Source organism: Loxodonta africana, chromosome 17, assembly GCF_030014295.1.
Source record: "Loxodonta africana isolate mLoxAfr1 chromosome 17, mLoxAfr1.hap2, whole genome shotgun sequence".
Taxonomy (NCBI): domain Eukaryota; kingdom Metazoa; phylum Chordata; class Mammalia; order Proboscidea; family Elephantidae; genus Loxodonta; species Loxodonta africana.
The window spans coordinates 7,276,952-7,303,384 of NC_087358.1; the positions used below are offsets into that span (position 1 = coordinate 7,276,952).

The 26,433-nt window shown below is 44.2% G+C and overlaps 1 protein-coding gene across 3 annotated transcripts in view; it reads right to left on the minus strand.

Annotated features, from left to right (window-relative positions):
• The window catches only part of FARP1 (FERM, ARH/RhoGEF and pleckstrin domain protein 1), a 381,868-nt gene extending 355,846 nt beyond the window's left edge, over window positions 1-26,022 (minus strand). For all 3 annotated transcript variants that reach the window (XR_010318171.1, XM_064269973.1, XM_064269972.1), the window contains exon 1: window positions 25,926-26,022. The gene's annotated coding sequence lies outside the window, so the exon portion shown is untranslated. The remainder of the gene's footprint in view (window positions 1-25,925) is intronic.
• Window positions 26,023-26,433: the final 411 nt, after the last annotated feature.

Below are 26,433 nucleotides of genomic sequence, written 5' to 3' on the forward strand. Positions count from 1 at the left end.
ATTCTTAAAACAATTAAAAATATAAACCTGTTTTGTATTAAACAAAAATCTAAGCTCTCTAAAAGACCACTAATGCCTGCACTGGACGCACAGCAGAAGGTAAAAATGTAGACAATGTAAGGCCATGGATGTCTCAACGCTGTCATGTAATCAAACACAAATCAAACGAGTCCTAGGACAAGAGACTCAGGAACAAGTAAGAGACTTTTCCTACAGTATAAACCCACCAAGAGCACCCCAAAGTCTCCAGTTCTTTAGGTGTACTGGTAAAAATGTCTTTTTCCACATTCTCACAACAAAACCAAAAACCATACCAAACCCTTTGCCATCAAGTCAATTCCAACTCATAGCAAGCCTACAGGACACTGCAGAACTGCCCAATAGGATTTACAAGGAGTGGCTCGTAGATTCGAATGGCTGACCTTTTGGTTAGCAGCCAAACGCTCAACTACTTCTCCACCAGGGCCCCTTCTCACAACGAGAGTCTCTGAAATGCAGCCCAGTGAACATCAGGTCAACAGTCCGGCTGTTAAATGAACCTCCATATGGTTAAAACAAATGGCACTTACGTAAGATGCATCAATTGGTCTTAACTCACCTGGAGCAAAGGAGAACGAAGAACACCAAAGACATAAAGTAAAGATGAGCCCAGGAGACAGAAAGAGCCACATAAACATCAGCCTGAGAGGGAAGAACTAGAGGGTGCCCAGCTACCACAGACGACTGCCCTGACAGAGAACACAACAGAAAATGCCTGAGGGAGCACAAAACAGTGGGATGCAGATTTCAAATTCTCGTAAAAAGACCAGACTTAATGGTCTGAATGAGACTACAGGGACCCCAGAGGTCATGGTCCCTGGACCCTCTGTTAGCCCAAGACTGGAACCATTCCTGAAGCCAACTCTTCAGACAGGGATTGGACTGGACCACAAGACAGAAAATGATACTGGTAAGGAGTGAACTTCTTGGCTCAAGTAGACACGTGAGACTACACGGGCAGCTCCTGTCTGGAGGCGAGATGAGAAACCAGAGGCGGGCAGGAACTGGCTGAATTGACTTGGGGAATACAGGGTAGAGAGGAGGAGTGTGTTGTCTTATCAGGGGGAGAGCAGTTAGGAGAACATTGCAAGGTGAGTATAAGTTTTGTATAAGAAACCTACTTGATCGGTAAACTTTCGCTTAAAGCACAATAAAAAAAAAAAATTAAGTCAAGCAAAGAAAAAAAAAAACACAAATGGCACTCCCTTGAAACTGATGAACACAAACAGCAAATCAGTAAGTATTAACAGAGGCAAAACGCCTGTATGCCGATCTCCTGATCCCTTCTTCCCCTCCTCTCCCCTACTCTTCAATGCTACCAGAAAGAATGTTCACCAAAATACTAAAACCTCTTACAGGAGTCGGTGCCAGCAGCGCTACTCAGAAAGGACAACCACGCAATCCAGTAATTTACTCCGAATTAAGCTAAACAAGGGTAATCATGGAGTATTTAGAAAAAGTCATGCCACTAATATATGACGTCATGATCCCCCAGTACGTATTTTTTCCTTTCTAAACGAGTATCTGTGTTTAAGATCTCGTAGCTCCTGACTTGCAAGACACCTCAGTCACTCACAGGACATTTTAAAACAACATCTAACTTTATTAGGGGCAAATCTGCTGCAAAAGACCTCTTTAAAGTTTTAAAACACAAAGATGTCACTTTGATGACGAAGGTACCCCTGGCCCAGGCTACAGTCTTTTCAATTGCCTCATATGCACGTAAGAGATGGAACTGATGCATTCCAATTGTGGTGCTGGTGAAGAATACTGAATATACCGCGGACTTTCAGAAGCACAAACAAATCTGTCTTAGAAGAAATACAACCAGAATGCTCCTTAGGAACAAGGATGGCAAGACTCCCGGATGCTTACTTCGGACACGTCATCAAGAAAGGCCAATCGCTAGAAAAGGACATCGTGGTTAGTAAAGTAGAGGGTCAGTAAAAATGAAGGAAACCCTCAAGGAGATGGACTGGCATAATAGCCACAACAATGGATTCAAACATACCAACAATCATGAAGGTGGCAAAGGACCAGGCAACATTTTGTTCTGTTATAAATAAAGTCACTATGAGTCGGACCCAACTCCAAAGCAACTAACAAGAACCAGCTGGTCTTTTACCTGAGAGAGGCTGAAAGAAGTCCAGAAACTAAAGGATGGGTACTCAAGCAGATAAACAAGTATCTGAGGACTAAAATGATGAGTAAATTTAGAGTTACAACCAATCTCTGACTATAAATTCAAGACTCTTTAGAGACCATGGGTGCCAAAGGGCTGGTGGGAAGGTCAGTTCCACTTTGAGAGGTTAGCAGTAATTTTACCAAGATGCCCCAAGAGGGTATGTCATTCTCATTCATTCAAGAAAGATTTAATGAGTACCTACTATGGGCCTGGAAACCCCGGTGGCGTAGTGGTTAAGTGCCACTGCTGCTAACCAAAGGGTCGGCAGTTTGAATCCGCCAGGTGCTCCTTGGGAACTCTATGGGGCAGCTCTACGCTGTCCTGTAGGGTCACTGTGAGTCGGAATCGACTCTACGGCACTGGGTTTGGTTTTTGGTTTTGGGACTATGGGCCTGGTGGAGCACTGGTTAAGAGCTTGGCTGCTAACCCAAAGGTGGATAGTTCAAATCCACGAGCTGCTTCTTGGAAACTCTACAGGGCAGTTCTACTCTGTCCTACAGGGCAGCTATGAGTTGGAATCGACTCGAGGGCAACAAGTTGGTTTTTCTTTTTTTTTTTTGGTACTATGGGCCAAGCCGTGTTCTAGGCAGTGGTTACATAGTACTGAACAAAATCAACCAAAGTCTGTAGGCACTTAAGGGAAAGATACTTTTTCCAACACACATAATTGAACAGACAGACAGGTGGCCCACTCGCTGCTTTGGAAATCATACACATTTCCCAAACCCCAAGCTTGCAAGCAGGCATGGCCCACAGGATTAACGGCCACAAGCATCCCGAGTTCGTTCATCCCTTTGGCACCCAAGACTTTCTGTTTGTGAAACATTCTGCTATGGCTCTATTTCCTAGCTCATGAGGAAGACTATAAATATTTTTAATAGAAAGTGGATCCCAAACCTCCTCCCAAATGCAGTTCAGAAAAAAATCAACTGATGAAAAAGACAGGAAAGGTGGAGGCTTCACAGTCTCTAAATCCATCTAACCTGGAAAGCAGACTCCATGATCAATGCTCCAGCGACCATCACCGGGGACCCCTCATTGTGAACTCAGCTGCATTCCTCTAAGGAGAGGTCAACAGGAAGTGACCTCATGTGACATCTGACCTTCAAAAAGTTGGCTTAAGGATTACTGAAGCAAGCTAACAGTGGGAAAGATAGTCACAAAACATGTACAATAAAGTACAAATTTGAAAAACAAAAGTTTAAAACATTTTTAAATTAAGGAAAGAAAAAATTATTAAGGTGAAGATAAACAAGCAAGGAAACCTGGTGGTGTAGTGGTTAAGAGCCATGGCTGCTAACCAAAAGGTGAGCAGTTCAAATCCACCAGGTAGTCCTTGGAAACCCTAGGGGGCAGTTCTACTCTGTCCTGTAGGGTTGCTATGAGTCAGAATCAACTCAACAAGAGGTTTGGTTTTTCTTTATGAACAAGGCATATATATATATACGTATATATATATATATGTATATAAAATACATACACACACACACGTATGTGGTGGGTAATGGTAGTTAGTAGCAGGGGAATATGGGTGTGGGAGTGGTAGGGGTGGGTATGTTTTGCCTGACTGCTTTTCTTCACTTTTTAAATTTTCGACAGTGACCCAATTATTTTTAATTAAAAAAGAAACAATGTTGTTTTAAAATGTCTTATTTTAAAAAAAGATTTAGTGAAACATGGCCAATTCCCACGTGAACTACATTAGGAATCCTTGTGATCTATTTAGGGCACCCTGTCTACCCAAAACACTCTGCACGCAGCGCAGGGGAAGAGGCAGACAGCAATTACCCTGCAACAGGCTGGACGGAGCCCACGCTGCAGCCGCTGTGCCCACAGCCCCTATGCCAACAGTACGTAGGTGCCAGGCGCCAGCTTCAGCATTCATGAAGGGCCTCATTTCACAGCTCCTTTGTTGTGTGACTTTAACTTAAAAACACAACTCCTTTCTCATCCAAAAGTGTTAGCACCAAGCTACAAAACACACAGCTTCCTGGCCCTGGTGACTCTCACCGACATCAGTCAGACTTGGGCTTTGGGTTATTAAATCTGAAATGCACTGAGGCACCTACGGTACCAAACACTATGCCACAGACAGAGCAGCAGCCTTAAAAGTGCAGTAAAGTTACATCTGTTAAGACTGTGACTCAGCCCTCCCCCAAAATGTCTTGAAGAAAAAATATCTCTCATCACAACACTGAAAACTAAGATGAAACAGTCTGTTGGCTGAGGAGGTTTTCATCGTTCTGACTGCAGAACCGTGTACTACTTGGGACTGGGGTGAGGCAAGTGAGGCCCTGGCCTTGGGTACAAAAATCCATGATGAGCAAAGTAAAATGTTAAATAAAGACAAGGTCCAACCCTGAAGCTGGGTGGCTTACATCATCTCACCCTGGTTCTGCCCTGCTCAGCTGTAGCTGTACTATGAGAATACCCCAAAAGGAACTGCGAGGAGGAGTGTGGACTGCAGAGACCTTAGGAAGACCTGATTTGTTCCTCGGCTCCTTCACTTATGAACTATGTGACCTTGGGCACGTGACCCCGCAATCTAAAACCCAGTTTCATCATCTGTCAGAATGAAGATAGGACCTTCCTCCTGGAACAAATGGTCAGGTAAAGGCTGATGCAGAGTACCAAGCACAGGGTCTAGCACAGTGCCTGGCACAAACGGACTGTCAGGATAGCATCATCACCAAGGGTCCCGAGTCCAAAAAATAAGCGACTAAGTACTACTTAAGTACTCAATTAAGTACTACTTGCCCTTTTGAAGTCTGTAAGCGGTACAAAATGTTAACATGCTTGGCTCTAACCAAAAGGTTGGGGGTTCAAGTCCACCCCGAGGCACCACAGAAGAAAGGCCTGGTGATCTCCTTTGAAACCCCTCTGGAGCACAGACCTACTCTGACCACATGGGGCCACCGTGAGTTGGAGTCGTCAACAGCAGCTGTCCTTTTCGTTCCCACAGTAGTCAACAAAACTGTTGAGTTTCTTCTGCCATCAATCCAAAGACAGGATTTTTACTGCTTGCCTCCTCCGTGTCCACAGCTGATGGACACCCCGACACTAAGTCATGCTGGGGAGAAGGAGCGCGAGTGGGGAAAGTGGAACAAGCCCGACATCCGCCCTGGTTAGCTCCTCAGTGTCAACAGGCTGCTGGTGCCACAAAGCAGCACCGGGTGCTCAGAGGGCAAAACAACCTCTGCGTTTCTGGGAATTTTACTCCTACAGTAAAACATGGCTGTGTTTTAAATAAAAGGAACAGAACCACCAGAGCACAGTTTCCTATCGCTGCAAAAAGAAAAAACATTGCCTTGGAGTCAATTCCAACACACTGAGACCCCATGTGTGTCAGAGCACACACTGCTCCACAGGATTTTTGATGGCTGATTTTTCATAAGTAAATCACCAGGCCTTCCTTCCACGATGCCTCTGGGTGGACGCAAACCTCCACCCTCTGGGTTAGCAGCTGAGTGTGTCAAGTGTATGCACCACCCAGGGACTCCTCTGATTCCTGCAGGCCTTGCTAGTGTGCCTCCGAGCTTGGAAAAAGCACCTGGTCCCATCCCTGCTTCCCTGCCATAGGCTTTCACTCCCACGGGTGCCGTAGCACATACCACCAACTCTGGACCTGTTACTCAGGTCTTGAAATATATTTAGGTGACCCTGAAATTACTATTTCTCTGATCTTAGAGCTACTATTCTCAAATAGTACCTAGAGTCCGAGCTCACGCTTCTGAATTATTCTACGTCTGAAACAAAAGCACCCCAATGATCTGGAGGACAGACTTCTGCGACCTTGAACTTCCAAAGCGCACACGAAGAAACTGCCTGAGGCAACGACCTCCCCAAGAAGAGCATCTCTCACTCGGCATCTACATTCCTCTGTTATTGCCTTGGAAACACTGGGAAGGAGAAGCCGATCTCTCAGCCCATCATTCCCCCGGCCCAGCGGTGAAATGCTTACAATGCAATTCCCCTGCCCAAAGGGTGTCACATGACTGTCCACACAGGTGGGCAGGCTGGGCTTAATCTCTGGGGCGAAAAAATTCTTAAAAGATTTTTATTTTCTTGAATCTCTGGAAAACAGCTTACTCTTCTATTTTAAATAACAGCTTGTTAATTAAAAACACAATAAAAATTCATTATGGGAAATTCAGAAAATACAGGAAGAAAATAAAAACCACCCATATTAGTCCTACCCAAAGACAACCATGGGTAACATCCTTTTCACAATGCACAGAAATGTACATAATTTACACAGAATTTTAAACAAATGTGTTCATCTGTTAAGTAGCAAATTAATTACATAATTACAAAAGAAGTAACAAATGACCACCAGGCACAGGCGGGTCAAGGAAGAACCCAAGAAACACATCTCAGAACCTCGTCACCCTGCAGAAGGCCACGAGGGGCTACGTTTTACAAAGAAATGTAAGGCGATGATTTGTGGTAAGTTCACCCCTTAGATCACCGAGCTCCAGCATTTACCGCAGGCACTCTGCCAGGCACGGGGAATGCCAAGTGTAAGATACACAGCAGAGGTTGTTCCCAACAAGTGGGGAAAGACTTCCTGAACTTCTCTCCTGGCTCCACAAATTATTAGCTGTTTAGCCTCTCTGTGCCTCAGTTTCCTCTTGTGTAAGATGGAAATAAAAATCAGACCTACACTTTTGGGCAGTTGTGATGATTAAATAATTTTATACATGTAAAGCACTTAGACTTTAACCTGGGACTCAAAAGTTCTGCAAAAACGTTGGTGCTCAAGTAAGTACAACGGTTGGGGGAGAAAGCAAACACAGCAGTACAGACAGAGGTTACCGCCCAGGCGTCAATCTCACCCAGCCTCCACCCAGCCTCCACGTGGTAGGCAAGGCTCTGGAATGAGGGAGGCAAAGACTGGGTGGAAGCCAGAGATGAGGAGGGCTTGATGGGATATTCTGCATCCAAGCAGAGGAAGCAGCAGGTATAAAGAGAGGAGGCCCCTGTGGCTTATCTGAGGAACTTCCTGAGGTCAGCATGGTGGCAGGGGACAGGCCACCAGGAAGGGAGAATACAGCAGGCTGGAAGGAAAGAGGCGCAGAGACGCCAGATTTCTTTCAGTCACTCTCATTTCCAGTTACAGCAAACCAGGTAGATTTACGTCATCTCACATCAAGATCACTTCCAAAAAGAGCTTTCTCTACTACGCCAATGAAGTCAAAGTGCGCTGATTCACGCGTTTTTACATTACCTTTACAAGTCAGCATTTTCTAAAAACTACAAAGATGTAGCCAGCTGATCTTCCGCATCTACTTCCCAGGTATGTTAAACTCATAGTAACGTCTCTCAGTCCTTCTCTCAGTCCTTCCAGCCCAATGCCCGTTACCCACTGCCGTCAGGTCGACTCCCACTGATAGAGGCCCTATAGGACAGAGCAGAACTGCCCCAGTTTCCAAGGAGGGGCTCATGGATTCAAACTGCTGACCTTTTGGTTAGCAGCCAAGCACTTAACCACTGTGTCACCAAGGGCTCCTTCCAGCACAATACAGCAGATCTCATATAACATATTTCTTATTTTGGGGTATTACTAAAAATAAAGATCTGAAAACAAGGAGAGATGAGGAACTTATCTTTGCTAATTCAGAATGATTGGATTATCCCTTTGAGGGGGGCGGGGGGAGAAAAAGAAAATTAAGTTATATAGAACCTAAGAGTAAAAGAAGCTGCAACCAAAATCTCTGCTAAAAAGAATGCTGTCATTTAATGTGCTTCTCCTTGTTTATATGTTCCAAATAGTTAAAAGCTTCATAGTTTAATGCTAAAAACAGCTACCATATCAAACTTTTCATAAACTTCCAGACAGTCCCTTTTTTTATATATTAAATTCCCAGAAAAACATTATTCAGTAGATATTATTACCTTCATTTTAAAAATATGAGAGGGAACAGGGACTTAGAAATTAAGTGACTTGCTCAAGACCATACAACTTTTGAGTGGCAGAGCTGGGATTTGAATACGGGTCCCTCAGGTTCTATGGTAGCCAGCCTCCAAGACAACCCTTCAGTGATTCTTGCCTCCTGACATTCACACCCTTGTGTAGTCACCTCCCACTGAATCATGACTGGCCTGTGGGCAAAAAAATACTGTGGAAGTGACAGTATACAACTTCCAAGGCCAGGTCATAGAAGACACGGCAGTTTCTACCTTGGTCTCTCATGAATAGCTCATTCCTGGGGAGGCCAGCCACCATGCCATAAGACACTCCAGCAGATCTGCAGAAGTCCATGGCGTTCCATGGAAGCCCAGCCTACAACGCCAGCTGACATCTTGTTTTATATACAATTCTTATTGTTACCGTTGTTGGAAACAGACACAGCAGAACATACCTCAGTTCAACAGTTTCTACACGTACAATTCAGTGACACCAACCACATTCTTCACGTTTGTGCAGCCATCTTCACCCTCCTTTTCCGAGTGGTTCCTCTTCATTGCCCCCAAGCTTCCTATCTAACTTTTCGAGTTGTTGTTGTCAATTTGATCCCATATAGACAGATCTTAAAAAAACATAATGCTCGAGGCAGGCATTCTTTACTAGTCATGCTAAACTAGTTTTAAGATATCGGGGGATATTTTTAGCTTAAGACTTAAGGTTTAAAGATCATCTCAGGCAATAGTTTTGTGGTTCATCCATCCTCCATGGCTCCAGAAAGTCTGGATTCCATGAAATTTAAAAATCCTGTTCCCTGGAAGGCATTATGCTGAGTGAAATTAGTCAGATGCAAAAGGACAAATACTGTATAAGACCACTATTGTAAGACCTTGACAAACAGTTTAAACGGAGAAGAACACATTCTTTTGTGGTTACAAGAGGGGGCAAGGAGGGAGGGTGGGAGAGAGTTATTTACCGATTAGATAGTAGGTAAGAACTACTTTAGGTGAAGGGAAAGACAACACTCAATACAGGGGAGGTCAGCTCAACTGGACTGGACCAAAAGCAAAGAAGTTTCCTGAGTAAACTGAATGCTTCGAAGGTCAGTGGAGCAAGGGTAGGGGTTTCGGGACCATGGCTTCAGGGGACATCTAAGTCAATTGGCAAAATAAATTCTATTAAAACATTCTGCATCCCACTTTGAAATGTGGTGTCTGGGGTCTTAAACGCTAACAAGCAGCCATCTAAGATGCATCAATGAGTTTCAACCCACCTGGATCAAAGGAGAATGAAGAACACCAAGGTCACACAACAACTATGAGCCCACGAGACACAAAGGGCCACATGAACTGGAGACTACATCATCCTGAGACCAGAAGAACTAGATGGTGCCCAGCCATAACCGATGACTGCCCTGACAAGGAGCACAAGAGAGAACCCCTGAGAAAGCAGGAGATCAGTGGGATGCAGACCCCAAATTCTCGACTTAATGGTCTGACTAAGACTAGAATAGTCCCAGCGGTCATGGTCCCCAAACCTTCTGTTGGCCGAGGACAGGAACCATTCCCGAAGCCAAACTCATCAGACACGGATTGGACTGGGCAATGGGTTGGAGATGCTGATGAAGAGTAAGCTACTTGCATCAGGTGGACACTTGAGACTGTGTTGGTATCTCCTGCCTGGAGGCGAGATGGGATGGTAGAGGGGGTTAGAAGCTGGCAAAATGGTCACAAAAGGAGAGACTGGAAGGAGGGAGCGGGCTGACTCATTAGGGGGAGAGTAAGTGGGAGTATGTAGTAAGGTATACATACGTTTATATGTAAGAGACTGACTCAATCTGTAAACTTTCACTTAAAGCACAATAAAAATTATTTTTAAAAAATTCTGTTCCACGTTTTTCCCTTTTGATCAGGATTCTTCCAAAGAATCTTTGATCAAAATGTTTCATAACAGTAGCCAAGCACCATCCAGCTCTTTTGGTCTCATGGCAAGGAGACAGTTGTTCATAGACTCAGTTATCTACATAGTCCATTTCCTTCCCAGCTGACATCTTGATTGTAAACACCTGAGCCAGAACTACCCAGCTAAGCCCTTCCCAAAGTCCTGACCCACAGAAACTGTGAAAGACAGTAAATATATATGGTTGGTTTAAGCCATGAAATATGGGGGTAATGCATCATGCAGCAATAGGTAACTAATGGATGCCCTGATACTTGCGTTCTTCTCTCCACATCTATACTGCCTCTTACAGGGGCCCTGGTTGCACGGTGGTTAAAGCGCTCAGCTGCTACCTGAAAAGTCAGCGCTTCGAACCCGCCAGCCGCTCCACAGGACAAAGATGTGGCAGTCTGCTTCCATAAGGATTTATAGCCTTGGAAACCCTTTAGGGCAGCCCTACTCTGCCCTATAGGGCTGCTATGAGTTGGAACTGACTGGAACCGGTTTGGTCCTTGGTTTACACTGAGTTTTAGGTGATTCCGTAATTTCACCTTTCAGTAACTGTCACTGTATCTTCACGTAGAGAATTTCAGAGTTACTGAAATCAAACCTATATACTCTACCAGGTCTCTGAGATAGAGCCTACAGAACTGACATCTTATCTACATTTATTTCCTGCTGACACTGTTACATTCTGGCCCTCAGATTTCATGAACACAATTGCTTTTTTTGATCCATCCTTGTAAAACCCATCCAGCGAATAGTGCCTTTGTCAGACGGTACAGGAAACTTTTCTGTCATGTCTTGGGCTAAGTTCCTTTTAAAGGTGTGCTTCTCTGTATTTTTTGTTTGTTTAGAAAAATGAACAAACATAATGAGATACCTCTATACAACACAGATGGCTAAACATAAAAAGTACTGACAATACCAAGTGCTGACAAGGATGCAGAGCAGATGGAACTTTCACTCATTGCTGGTGGGGGTACAAAATGGTACCGTCACCCTGGAAACCAGCTTGGCAGTTTCCTCAGTTAAACACACACCTACATGGGACCCAACAATTCCACTTCTCAGTGAGTGAGTCGGTGAGTTAAGGGTGGGGTTCATACCTGAAGTCAAAGGAGGTTAGCTGTACCTGTCCCCAGGGTATTCCAAGGGCATCCAGCCATCTGAGGGTCATTTCAACCATCTTTACATGAACAGTTCAGTGACATTATGTCCATCACATTGTTCAGCCATCACTATTAAACGTTTCTGAATTTTTTGCGAAGGCTTTCTACCTGCCCTGTTTTCTCTAGTGTTGCCAGGGCCATTAAGCAACTGAAGTGGCTGGCTCCTCTCAGTCCTGACCAATCACCAGCAAACAAGGGTTTTTTTCTCTGGGAAAAGTGGCCCCACCGACCCCCTTTGGGCACTTTTCCAAAAACTCTATAAAGGCTGGGGTGACCATACATCTAGACACCTCTTGTTCTTGTCATCTCATGCAGTTAGCATCTCTCTTTTTCCTATCAGAAATGTCTTGATTTGGACAAAAATAAATAAAACATACACATATCACCCTATAGACAAGGAGCTTGTCTGTTCTGCCCACTGATATGAGTGCCAAGGACGCCGCCTGCTCTATGACAGGTGCTCAGTATATGTCTGTGAAAAGATCCACTTTATTTTCTTAACCTGTGAAAACTTACTGAGAAATTAATAAGGAATTGTAATTTTTCAGTTGCCTATGATCCATTTGAAAAGACTTTCATTCATCAATCCAAGAAAGGTTCTTTTCTAAATACATGGAGGATCTAATAGAAGTTTGAGACCTGGCCCCTAACCTCTAGGAACTAACTGTAGTGAAAACAGCAAAATGCACACGTAAGAGGATAACGAGGTAACTACGCAAGATCCTATAAATGTGGACAGAGTTATACCCATCACCATCATTGCTTTATGGAGTCAACCCTTCCCCAGGACTCTTCAAAGTGCTTCTGTGTATTATGAAAACTGTGCCAACGGACTTCAGAAGTCAGCACTGCTTTGATGGGAGGCTTTGAGAGATGGACGGGAACTGGATCTGTCATAAAGGGGCTAGAGTCCCTTAACACACTGGGATTATCATGAAAAACCCTTATTTGCTGGGCACTGATCAGAGCTCAGAGGTACGAACTACTTCAGTTGCTAAGTCTTCTGACAAACAGAATCAAGAGGGAGGTAAACAGTCTTCACGAAAAACTCAGGAACATTTAATAGTGATGGTTGGACAACCTGATGGACATAATAAATGTCACTGAACTGTACATGTGAAGTCGTTGAAATAGCAAGCATTCACTTATCTCTATGCCTAAGACAATTTTTTTTTTTTAAGTAAAAAAAATCTTTACAAGTTAGAAAAAATAAAACAGCACACACACCTCCCCTTTCCATGCCCACCTGGTGGGCTCCTGGCCCCTACGTTGGCCCATTCTCAACCTTTGTGTATATGCACAATTATGCTATAAATTCATAATGAGAAAGCCCCAGTTCCATCCCTTTTTCCCCTACTCTGGAAAATATATCTGCGTAGGTAGGAGGAAACTGTCATAAGGATAACATGTAACTGATGACAAACTACTTATGACACCACTCCCAAAGAACGTTATGTTAAAACTGTTGCTCTCTGTGAAAACATCAACATGTATGATCAGGAACTTGTTGAGCCCTAGAAGTTGTAAGACGGAAGCCTTTTCTTTATATTTCTGTCCTTGGTTTCCCTGCTGATCCTTCCCCCGTAAAGTCTCTTTTTTTCCCATCCTCTGTGGAAAGGCTGCTGCTGCCATAAGCACAACACCTCTCCCCATCTCTTCCACATCCTTTTACCCCTGAAACTCCCACACACAGACACCCACATACACACAAGAGTGGCCCCCATCTCGGCTGAACAGGAGTTCTTGGGTGGGGAGCTAAACACCAACTCGGTGGTTCTCAGTCAGGTCTGGGACCACTCTTCTTCCAGGGATAGTTGAAAATGCACAAAGCTTATTAACTGCCAGGATGACGGGGAACTGCTTGAATATTAAGGTATGGGCCACAAATACTATACTTACTGCCCCCCCAAAAATAAAACTGTCCTGCTCAAAATGGTAATGGAAAAGGTAACCAGGAGAATGAAGAATGCTTAGCACAAAGCAGACCAGACACTGAGCAGAACACCCCAGGGGCTTGAACCTTTGGTTCCAGGTCTCTATTCCGGAGGCTAGAACTGCCCTTCGGTGCCTGGTGTAGGAGCTAAGAAATTCCTCTTTTCTGCCTCATAGGGTTCGAGCTGGGCTTCCCATACATTCCAACAAGAGACCCAGGGACACTCCCTCCATAGATAAAGCACTGGTAACAACAAGATGACTGATAAACGACAATGTTAAATACATCATGTAGAGCCAAGCGATATTACACAGCCATTAAAATGTCTAATTTCAAGGAAAACTTAATATGGAGAAACACTCAGGTGACATTAAAGGAAAAAGCAGGTGTTTTTTTAAATGTACATGCATCATTCTTTCCATTTATTTAAAAATATGTTTTGGAAAAAATACTAAACATACCAAATATATCAAAAGTCAAATGAAAATAAAACAAAATTTTCATAGTCTTTGGTGAGATTAAAAGGGATTTTTTTGTTTTAGACTTGAATATTTGATTCTGTTACAATGAACATGAAACGAAGTGAGCACTAAAAACATTAACTGTATACATACATACACACTCAGGTTTTTTTTAAAGATTGTATCAGTTAAATGAAAACAGACAGGAATATTGTTGCTTATTATTCTGTAATTTCACCTGATTACATTACAATCAATTCATTTACTTTAATATTATGAAATAATTTAACCTTTCTTCACAAATTACAAATGTGTGTATCCATTTGGAAACCCTGGTGGCATAGCGGTTAAGTGCTATAGCTGCTAACCAAGAGGTCAGCAGTTCGAATCCGCCAGGCACTCCTTGGAAACCCTATTGGGGAGTTCTACTCTGTCCTAAGGGTCGCTATGAGTCGGAATCAACTGAACAGCAGTGGGGTTGGTTTTGTTTTGTTTTGTTTTATCTATTTTAGGAAACCTCTCATTTCCCCAAATTCTCATATTTCTAAACAGCTCACTGCACTAATAACCATGACCCCCATGAGGTTCTGCTGCCAGAGAACCAAATGCTCTGAAAAGATTATAAAGGAGAATATCAAACCCCTGATTAATAACATCCTCACGAATCTCCAAAGCAATATTAAATGTGCAGACAAATACCATTCCAGGTTGACAGAAGTGGCAGACACTGTCATCATTTCTTCTTAGAGAAATGAACTGTTACTCTCAAGTATATTCTATAATCCAAACTGCCAAACGGTCAGCTGTGAGCAGAAAACAAATAAAATTTATTAGACTTAGTCGCATGATTTGCACACATTGTCAAAAACTTGACATCCTTAAAAGCAACTCCTCTTTCCCAGTGATGTGATATGACCACTGTCTCAGTTATCCAGTGCTGCTATAACAGAAATACCACAAGTGGATGGCTTTAACAAATTTATTCTCACAGTCTAGGAGGCTGTAAGTCCAAAATCAGGGTGTCGGCTCTGGGTAAAGGCTTTCTCTATCTGTCAGCTTTGGGAGATGGTCCTTATCTCCTTTCAACAACTGTGGGCCTGGCATTCATCAGATATCTCTGTGTGTCTCAGCCATCACTCCTCCCCCTGGTCTACGACCTTCTTAGTGCGAGGACTTCAGGTCCAAAGGATGCACTCCACTCCCAGCTCTTCTTTCTTGGTGGTAGTGAGGTCCCTCCTCTCTGCTCACTTCTCTCTCCTTTTATCTCTCGTAAGATAAAAGGTGTGACTCAAATAAGGAGAAAACTTGAATAAGCGTGGTCAGGGTGGTGACTTGAGCCACACCCTCTAGTAAGGTGGTGACTCAAGATACATCCCACCTATTCCTGCCTCATGAATATAACAGACAACTCACTCCCAAATGGGACCATGACCACAGGCATAGGCTAGGATTTACAATGCATCATAAAATGGAGGATAATTACATCAGATTACAAAACAGAGGATACCACACACTACTGGGTATCACAGCCTGGCCAAGTTGACACATATTTTGGGGGGACACAAATCAATCCGTAATAACCACTAAATCACTTTCCACATAACTAATTTATGTAGAAACCCATTTTCTTATAATGTTAAATGGCAGATGACATACACACCATTTTCCAATTAAAGTATGCATCATGATGTTTGGATGGAAATAACAGAAAACCCCAACTCAAAGCAAAATTAGAACGTAAGTAGATTTATTCTTTAGTATACTAAGTCTGGGGAAACCCTAGTGGGCATAGTGGTTAAGAGTTACAGCTGCTAACCAAAAGGTCGGCAGTTCAAATCTACCAGGCACTCCTTGGAAACTCTATGGGGCAGTTCTACCCTGTCTTATAGGGTCACTATGAGTTGGAATCAACTTGATGGCAGCAAGTGTGGTTGGGTTTATACTAAGTCTGGAGTCCTTAGGTGGCAAAAACTGTTAACACACTTGGCTGCTAACAGAAGGTTGGAGGTTCAAGTCCAACCAGAGGTGGAAGCCCTGGTCATCTACTTCCAGAAGCTCAGTAATTGAAAACCCTATGAAGTACAATTCTATTCTGACACATGTGGGGTCACAACGAGCCAGACTCAACTCAACAGCAAGTACGGTCAACTCAACAGCAAGTACGGTCAACTCAACAGCACGTACGGTCAACAGCACGTACGGTCAACTCAACAGCACGTACGGTCAACTCAACAGCACGTACGGTCAACTCAACAGCACGTACGGTCAACTCAACAGCACGTACGGTCAACTCAACAGCACGTACGGTCAACTCAACAGCACGTACGGTCAACTCAACAGCACGTACGGTCAACTCAACAGCACGTACGGTCAACTCAACAGCACGTACGGTCAACTCAACAGCACGTACGGTCAACTCAACAGCACGTACGGTCAACTCAACAGCACGTACGGTCAACTCAACAGCACGTACGGTCAACTCAACAGCACGTACGGTCAACTCAACAGCACGTACGGTCAACTCAACAGCACGTACGGTCAACTCAACAGCACGTACGGTCAACTCAACAGCACGTACGGTCAACTCAACAGCACGTACGGTCAACTCAACAGCACGTACGGTCAACTCAACAGCATGTACGGTCAACTCAACAGCACGTACAGTCAACTCAACAGCAAGTGGTAAATACTAAGTCCAGATGACGGCAGCTCCAGGTACAGAAGGTCAATGACTCAATGATGCACTCAAGGACCCTTTAGGGCTCCATCATCCTCTTGTGAGCTTCCTCCCAAGGATAGTCTCAAAATGGTTACAGTGTTTCCAGACATCACATCCAGTCCAGTCTTTGTTCTCTTTTTAAAAGCACAGAAACAATCTCTGGAAACCCCTTCAAAGACTTTCCGGATGCTGGAGGTTTCTGGAGGGAACCCTGGTGGCAAAGTGGTTAAAGCGCTTGGCTGCTAACCAATTAAAGGTTGGCAGCTGGATTCCACCAGCAGCTCCATAGGAGAAAGATATGGCAGCCTGCTTCTGTAAAGATTACAGCCTTGGAAACCCTATGAGGCAGTTCTACTCTGTCCCACAGGTACAGAGTTGGAATCCACTCCATGGCAGTGGGTTTAGTTTTGGCTTGGAGGCTTCTGGTAAGGATTTTGCTCAATGACAAAAGGAGTCTGATGAAGCCTGTCCCATTCTTCATCTGACAATAAATGTGTGGGAATATGAAGCTTGGAGCTGCAGCAGCCATTAGCCATGACAGCTAATTAGGCTGCAGCTGTCTAATTAACCATTAGGCAACAAGCCCAAATACAAAAGCCACATGCTGAAGGATAGAAGGACAGAAAGAAACTGGGACCTTGATTACATTGTGAGTTGCAACTCAAACTGGAAGCCCCATTCTCTTGTTACGTGAGGCCCCTAAATGCTTTGATGGCTAAGGATGCTCCTAGCCAGACATTCTGTCACTTGCAGATAAACGCCCTCTTAAATGTTCCCTTGAGGTGACAGAAAGAGCACCAGCAACTTGTACAACATCACAGAGAGATGATGGATAAGCACAGGTCTGCCTGGCTTCAGAGCCTTCCCAACTCTTGTTAACTCTGATGCCATCCTGTAACTTCCTTATCCTAAACTGTCATAAACAGCATTCATTTCACAAATCTTCATTCAAATCAATGAGTATTTATCTTCTATGGGCAGGTGAAATAAAAATTAGGAAAACGTATTTCCTGATCTCAGTAAATTTTATCTAGTTCAGAAAATAAGGAGAATATAATCAAGGTCTGATTACTGCCAAAATAGAGGAAACTAAGATGCTTTCACAGCCACCTACATGTGTCACACTGACCTCTAGAATTCTACAACTCACCTTTTACCCAGAGCCTCGGATTTTTTTATTTCAAGGTATTTCTTTCCCATTAGTCCAAAGGGCAAAGGGACTACAACCTACACAGCCTCCATTAGACTGAGTCCAGTGCATCTAGATGGCGCCCGGCTACCACCACCAACGGCTCTGACAGGGATCACAATAGAGGGTCCCGGATAGAGCTTAAGAAAATTGTAGAACAAAATTCTAACTCACACACACACACACACAAAAAAAAAAAAAATCCGAGAGTATGGCCCCCAGACACCTTTGTAACTCATTACTGAAGTCACTCCTGAGGTTCTCCCTTCAGCCACAGATTAGACAGGCCCATAAAACAAAATGAGACTAAAGGGGCATACTAGCCCAGGGGAAGGATGAGAAGGCAGGAGGGGACAGGGAAGCTGGATGAATGGAAATGGGGAACACAAGGTCGAGAAGCAGAGACTGTTGACATGGCATGGGGCTGGCAACCAATGTCCCAAAACAATATGTGTATTGATTGCTCTGTGAGAAACTAATTTGCTCTGTAAACTTACATGTAAAGCACTTTTTTAAAATTCTTATTTCTTTCCCATAATCCTCCTGTACACTAAAGAACAAACACAACTCAATCTTGGGTTTTAGAAATCTGTTTATTTGATTATAATCTTAAACATCTATTTCCCCACATTTTCAAGGTAGTAATTTTTTTTTTTTCATTTTTAGTTCTTTTCAACTCAGTTTTTACTTAGGAAAGAACAAAAACTGCTAAATCACCCTCAAGTAAATGGAGTCCCACCTCTTGGACAGATTAATACTAGTCTATACATCACACACAAGATAAAGCGTTATTTTTCCTTGCCTCCACAACAACTGCCTCCTTTGCCATGAGACCAGAAGAGCTGGATGGTGCCCAGCTACCATTACTGAATATTTTTGATCAAAGATTCCACTGAAGAACTCTGATCAAAAGGGGGAAAATGCAGGTCAGAATTTCAAATTCTCACAGAATCCAGACTTTCTGGAGCCATGGATGATGGATGACCCCTGAAACTATTACCCTCAGATGATCTTGAAACCTTAAACCAAAAATATTCCTTGAAGTCTTCTTAAAACCAAATAACAGTTTAGGTTAATAAAAAATGCCTGCCTTGAGCATTATGCTCGTTTAAGATCTATCTAGATGGATCAAACTGACAACAGCAGCTCAAAAGCTTAGAGGGCAGTGAGTTCATGTTAATGAGGGAGGAGCAGCTCAGAAAAGGAGGGGGAGAATGGTTGCACGACTCCAAGAATGTAACCAATGTCACTGAATTGTACCTGTTGAAACTGTTAACTAGTATGTTTTGCTGCGCATATTTCTCAAAAAATAAAATTAGAAAAAAATGTGTTATTTTTCCAAAGTTGAATAAATTCAGATCTGTACAAAGTCCATATTAGGCTAAGTAAAATGTTTTTCCAATTAACTTTACCCTTCAAAAAACACCATTAAAAATGAAAAGGTAAAGAGAATAGACTGGGTTAAAAATATTCACAGTACACAGAATAACAAAGGACTGGTATCCGGAATATATAAAGAACACCTACAACTAAAAAATAAGATGATGTTAAGTGTGTACAGTTAGTTGTATTATCAACTGTACTAAAAAAAGCTGGAAAAAAAGACAAAAAAATTAAGAAGCCAAAAGAATTATGATATACAAATGTCCAATAAGCACATGAAAAGATACTCAGTATCATTAGTCATAAAAAAAAAACCCACTGCCATTGATTCCAACTCATAGCCATCCCAACTCATAGCAAGCCCATAGGGTTTCCAAGCCTACAAATCTTTACAGAGGCAGATTGCCGTATCTTTCTCCCACAGAGCTCCTGGTGGGTTCAAATGACTGACCTTTTGTTAGCAGCTGAGTGCTTTAACCACTGCACCACCCAGACTCCGGGGCAAAGGATCATTAGTCATTAGTGAAATATAAAATAAAGTCACAATGAGATCCCACCCCACACCCACCACAATGCCTGAAATTTAAAAAGACTCACAATTCCAAGCGTGAGGATTGGAGCAACCAGAAGTCTTATACTTGTCGGTGGTAAAGCAAAATGGCACAACCACACTGGAAACCAGATGACAGTTTCTTAAAGTCAAGAACACACTTACAATGAGACCCAACAAGAAAAATGAAAACATTCTCCACACAAAGACTTGCTCACAGATGTTCATCGTAGCTTTATTCATGAAAGCTAAAACTACATACTCCTCAAATGGTCAGGAAGACAACAACCCAATCAAAAAAAAAAAAAAACGTAAAGGACTTGAACAGACATTTCACCATGAAGAAATTCAAATGGCCAACAAACACATGAAAAGATGCTCAATCTCAACAGTCACAGGGAAATGCAAATTGAAACCACAACGAGATATCACGTTTTGCCCACTAAGACGGCTACGATTAGAAGAACAGAGAACATAAGGTGTTGGTGAGGATGTGGAGAAACTGGAGCCCTCATCCATCGCTGGTAGAATCGTAAAATAGCACACCCACTGTGGAAAATTGTTTGGTGGTTCCTCAAAAAGTTGAACAGAATTACTGTACGATCCAGTAATTTCACTCCTGGATACATACCCCAAAGAACTGAAAACAGCAACACAAACAGAGACTTGTACATGCATGTTCATTGTGGCACTACTCACAACAGCCAAAAGGTGGAAACAACCTAAATGCCCATCAACAGATAAATGGATGAACAAAATGAGGTACATGCATACAATAGAGTATTATTCAACCATAAAGAGAAATGAAGTCCTGATACATGTATAACATGTATGAACCTTGAAAACATTATGCTGAGTGAGATGTCACAAAAGGATAAATATTACATGATCCACTTATATGAAATATCTAGAATAGACAAGTATAAAAAGCCAAACCCGTTGCCGTCAAGTTGATTCCAACTCATGGCGACCCTACAGGACAGAATAAAACTTCCCATAGAATTTCCAAGGAGCACCTGGTGAACTGCTGACCCTTCGATTAGCAGTCATAGCTCTTAACCACTATGCCACCAGGGTTTCCAGGCAAGTATACAGACATCAAAGTTTATTAGTGACTACCAGGGGCAGGTGGGTCAAACCAAAAGAAAAAACCAAGCCTGTTGCCATCAAGTTAATTCCAACTCACAGTGACCCTACAGAACAGAGAAGAACTCCATAGGGTTTCCAAGGAGCAACTGGTGGATTTGAATTGCAGACCTTTTGGTTAGCAGCCAAACATTTAACCACCGTGCCACCGGGGCTCCAAGGGGTTGGATGTGAGGAAGGGAAAACGCTTAGGGGGCACAGAGCTCCTGTCCAGGGTGACGGAAAAATTCAGGAATGGTTAATGATGATGGCTGAATTTGTGAAAATTTTGAAATGGCAAATGTTTCATGACTTACATATTTGCCACAATTTAAAAAAAAGTTTATAGATAAACAAATTGTAATACATCCAGCCATTGAAATACTACTGAGCAATAGAAAAAAACAAAAACCAAACTGAGAAGATGATGAGAGTACAAAAGGAAAGGAGAGAACACAGAAAAGAAGGAATGAGAACAGGAGCAAAGAAGAAATTCTACCTACACACATTTTTGTGCAACTGCACAACAGCAACAAGTATCTTAGAAGGAACCAGAAAGAAAAGACAAACTAGTTACCAATAACAATTAGCCGGACAGCAGATATCTCAGCCACAGCAATGGAACCAGAAGACAACCTGGAAGGGCATCCCCAGGTAATCCATTATTCAAGAACAAAGACATTCAAAGGTACACAACACCTGAGTTACCACCAACAGGTGCTCCCTAATGGAACTCATATAAAGACATACCTGAGGAAAAAGGAATGTTAACCCAGAAACAAGTTCCAATCTCCAAAAAGAAATGGTGAGCAAATTAGATCTATGCAGACCAAAACTATAAAAGCAAAAATAATAATGTTAAATTCAGAGGTGGATTTAAAAATGGAAAGAATATATAAAGGAACAGATAAATATTCATGGTAGCTGTCCCTGGGTGGTAGGATTTCAGGTAGCTTTACTTTCTGCATGCTTTTCTTTATTACCTGATTTATTTTTTTTTAAATGAGCATGCATCCTTTCACAATATTACACAGCTTCAAGGACTGGTTTAAACTGTTAAATCAGATTGGAATTGAGACAAAATCAAAATTCCAAATTCCTAGAACAGCAACCTATTATTGCAAATATCAAGTTTCTCTTAAAAACCCTAAAGACTAACTTGAAACAACCTTATAACCAGCTGGTTTATTATTCACTCAACATGTATTTACCAAGGGTTTGCTATGTGCCAGGTACTCGCTGTACCAGATCCTGAATTAACTGGACAAGAACAAAAAATGAAAGTCCTCATAATACTGGATTTGTAAGTCTTTTCTTACAATTGACAAGATGCCTTTATGAAAAGCCTTTCTCAAAGGTCTGCAGGTAGAGTGGTAAGAAATATTGTAATTGTCAAATATACTTTCGATTAACAGTCCAAAAAAACCACCTAGTTTGTTGTGAGGCTTTTTTTTTTTGGTGCAAATACGACAATTTTACATATGAAACCAATTCAGTGTAAGTGAGGAACTCCACATTAGTTTGCAAATCTTGCAGTTTGTGTGTAATTTCCGTCCCACATTAAAATAAGAAACCTGCAGTTTGGCGTGGAAGTTTATAGGAAGAAGAGAGGAGGCAGTCAATTTTAGTCACATTGTACTTGATGGTCCTCTGGTTTATCTCACATGTATCAAGTATTCAGCATATAATTATTTCAATAATGTATCAAATACCCAATTTGTTCAAAGTATCCACTTGGCAAAACATGTTTAGATGACTTAAAACAGGGCAAAAGTGTCCTAGAAAAAAGCCAGTTTCTCCGCTTTAAAATAAACATTTTCTGGGGGCTTATTGATTTAAAAAAGAAAAAGAGCTGCAATCAGCATTTAAGAGGACTGGGAAACTTCGAGTCTCCCTTAATTTGAATGGAATCCTTTTGGCTCTGATCTTTCTGGACATGTGGAAGTGGTTAACAGGGTGGCAGCCAAGCCTATACAGCCAGGCAGAGGGCAAGAGGGCTGTGATCAAGGAACCACGCAGCATAAACCCACCACAGAAACTCTGACCATTAAAAAAAAAAGGCAAGAAGAAGTTGATCGGCCCTTAACGTTCAATAGGCAGGCTTTTAATCAAAGGTACCAAAGGACAGAAGAGATACAAGTCACAAAAACAGCAAAACCCATTTCCTCCCCTCCCAGGCAGATGTTAACCAAGACCCAGAACAGCTCTGCACCCAAGGTAGTAAGGACTTAATCCACTTTATAGGGTTAGATAGGCACCACTGTTGACATCTTAATTAGTAGGGAAAGTACTAAATACTAAAGTACTCAAAATATTATACTCAGCAGTTCTCTGCAAGAAGCAAATCCAACTACAAAGGGTTTGTTTAAAATGCTCCATTCACCATGTTACGAAAATATCAGGCAAATACTTATAAATCCCAAAAATGTCCCTTCATCCTCTTGGAAAATTACAATGTCGTTTTTCCTGAGAGTATTCAGCAGGCAAAAACTAGGCATTTGTCTTTTCTCTACTGCTAGCTAAGCTCCTCCAGGATGGAATAGTTTGCTTTTTGTTTTAGTATGTATCAGAAGTATCCTCCTCAGAGATTTGTTGTTGTTGTTAGGTGCCATCGAGTCAGTTCCAACTCATAGCAACCCTACGGCACAACAGAACGAAACCCTGCCCGGTCCTGAGCCATCCTTACAATCGTTGTTATGCTTCAGCTCACTGTTGCAGCCACTGTCAATCCACCTCATTGAGGGTCTTCCTCTTTTCCGCTGACCCTGTAGTTACCAAGGATGATGTCTGTCTCCAGGGACTGATCCCTCCTGACAACATGTCCAAAGTATGTAAGACACAGTCTCGCCATCCTTGCTTCTAAGGAGCTTTCTGGTTGTACTTCTTCCAAGATAGGTTTGTTTGTTCCTTTGGCAGTCCATGGTATATTCAATATTCTTCGCCAACACCACAATTCAAAGGCATCAATTCTTCTTTGGTCTTCCTTATTCGTTGTCCAGCTTTCATAAGCAAGAAATATGTTATCATTTCCCAAATGAACTGAACTGTTACATGTTCAGTGAGAATTTGTGTATGAATTCCACATTAAAAAAAAAAAAACCTTTCAATGCTATATTTCATTCTTATCTTTTAAGAACCATTTCCTCAGACAGCATCTTTAATAAAAGCAAAACAAAAAGCTTCATCCAAGTTGCTTGCAGTCTCAAGATAATCATGAGATAACTGCAATAGCTCAGGAGGAAGGTGTCTAGGATACATTATTTTCAAATCTGCTTTTGGTAAATCTGGCAACCAAACCAAAAAAACCAAACCCAGTGCCATCGAGTCGATTCCGACTCATAGCAACCCTGTAGGACACAGTAGAACTGCCCCATAGAGTTTCCAAGGAGCCCCTGATGGATTCGAACTGCCGACCCTTTTGGTTAGCAGCCGCAGCACTTAACCACTACGCCACCAGGGTTTCCAGTCTGGCTACAGAGCAGCATATTCTGTTATGAACCAAGGAATTAAACGTCTGTATAAATCTGAGAGAGCATCACTGTGGAAAGGGCCATTATCAGCTTAACTCTAAGGATCCCCACAGTGGCAGAACTTTCAAGCAAAATACCAAACCCCAACTCACAGCAAGGTGCGTTGTAGAACCTGTGACCCTACAAGGCATAGCTACATCATTACCAAGTATTCAAGTTTTCCCATCTCCATAAAAGAAACAAGTTCGAGATTCTGGAAGGCAGGGGGCGAGGAAGACATCTACACACCATGTCACCAACAATTCCCCCAGTAAACCAGGCACTGCCCAATAATGTGTCCATTATTTCACCCAGAAGCAGATTTATTAGCCAGACATTCTAAAAACACAAACGTTCCGTTTTGCTTGGAGTAACTCCAATTCTGGTGCCTTGCTGCAGAACGATGCTGAAGGAATATAAAGTGAGCCATGTGGATGCCATACCCACATTCCAAGTGCATGGTCAGAAACTGTCACATCCAGAAGACTAACACACCAGAAGGGCTGCAAGATTCCCCCACCCCCACCCCCCAGCAAGAACGCTGAAGAATAAGGAAAAGAACCACAGACAGGAGGCTTCTGAGGGACCCTGTCTTGAGTCTAACAAGGAAGGCAATTTTTAAGGCAACTACCCCAAAGGCCTTCCTCTTCTTTAGACTGAATAAAAAAAGACAATGCTGGAGGGACGTTCTGATACGGACTTGGCAAGTCACCACGTGCAAAGCACACAGCCAGATGCTAGGCAGGGGGGATCGGCTCTCAGAAAACGCTGCCTGCTGGATGGAGGTGGTGCGGGCCCACAGAGACCATGGCTCAGGGCTCTGGGAGCAGGGGCTGGGGCTGAGCACGTCAAACCCGGGAAACTAAAACACAGACCGGCATTACTGATAATAATAAAATGAAACTGCCAGGGGCCACCACAGCTCTCTGGGGAGCTCAGATAGGCTGAGGCGGCTAAACTGCTCCCGATGAGAAGCTATTTCTCGCCACATCTTAACGAGCTAATCTGATACCAGGGTCCCGGTTTCTTAGTGAGCCTCACCTCCCCTCTTTTCTGGGGGGCTCTGCACAGACCCCAACAGCTGCTGAGCTCCAGCGGCCACAAACAAAATCCAGACTCATTACGGGGAAGCCTTTTTTTTTTTTTTTTTTTTTCCGCTCAAATAAAACACACACTCGGGTCCAGCCGGATCAGACATCTAAAGTTTCAGGAACTTAGATCGTAAAACCACAATCAGAAGTTGTTTAAAATGCTCACCACAAAAATATGTGTCCTCTGCTTCGGGAAAAAAAAGAACAACTTTGCTCTTCATAAAAGACGGTAAAGAAAGACGATTTCTAACTCGGACTGACGTTGTGTTCCTCTTTGCCACAGGTTCCAGGCCCACGCGTGCCCCGGCGCCCCGCGTGGGCGAGCTGCAGGTACCTGGCGGCACGGTGGCCCCCGCGCCAGCGGCACCTCCCTGGGCGGCCGGCGACCGCGGCCCGGGGTCCGGAAGCGGAGTCCGGCGCTGTCACCGGTGGGATGGGAGAAAGCGGGGGGAGGGCGCCGGACCGGGTCCCGGGGCTCCGCGGTGGCGGGAGGCGAGGGCGCCGGGGAGGCGCGGGGAGTCCGGAGGCCCCCGAGCTCCGGCTACCGCGCCCGGCCCGCCGCCTCCGGCCGTGGTGAAGACAGACCCCCGCCTCCGGCCGTGGTGAAGACAGACCCCGCGGGCTGCGCCCCCCGCCAACCAGCCAGCGCCGGGCCGGCCCGACTCGCACAAGTTGCCGCCCGCCCCCACCCTGCGGCGCCGCGCTCATTGTTCCCGCGGCTCCTACCTCGGCGGCGGCGGCGGCTGCGGCGGCTCCGGGACGCGCGCTCCGACTCCGGCCTCCCGTGCGCAGCTGCCGGGCGCGGGGCTGCCAAGGGCCGCGGCGGCTGGGGCCGAGCCGGGCGGCGGCTAGGAGGAGCCGCGGGCGGCGGCGGCGGCGGCGTTGGCGCGCGGGCGGAGCTGGCGGTGGCCGGCCGAGGTCCGAGCCATCAGGGGCGGCGCGGGGCGGAGGGGAGGGCGGAGCGGGCGGCCGGGTGGGTGGGGAGCGGGCGCCGGGGCGCCATGTCCGGCCCGACGCCTGGGCGCACACGGCACGGGGAGGGGCGGCGCGAAGCGGGCGGCGGCCACGTCCCCGCCCTGCGCCCACACCGAGCGCCCGCAGCTGCTGCGTCCCGCCGGCCGCCCGCCGCTCGGAGCTCCCGGAGCGCGAAGGGAGGGCGGTGGCGGCGCGGCCCCTCCCCGGCCCTGGGCGGGCCCCGCGGCGGGGGGAGCCGGGGCAGAGAGCCGGAGCCTGG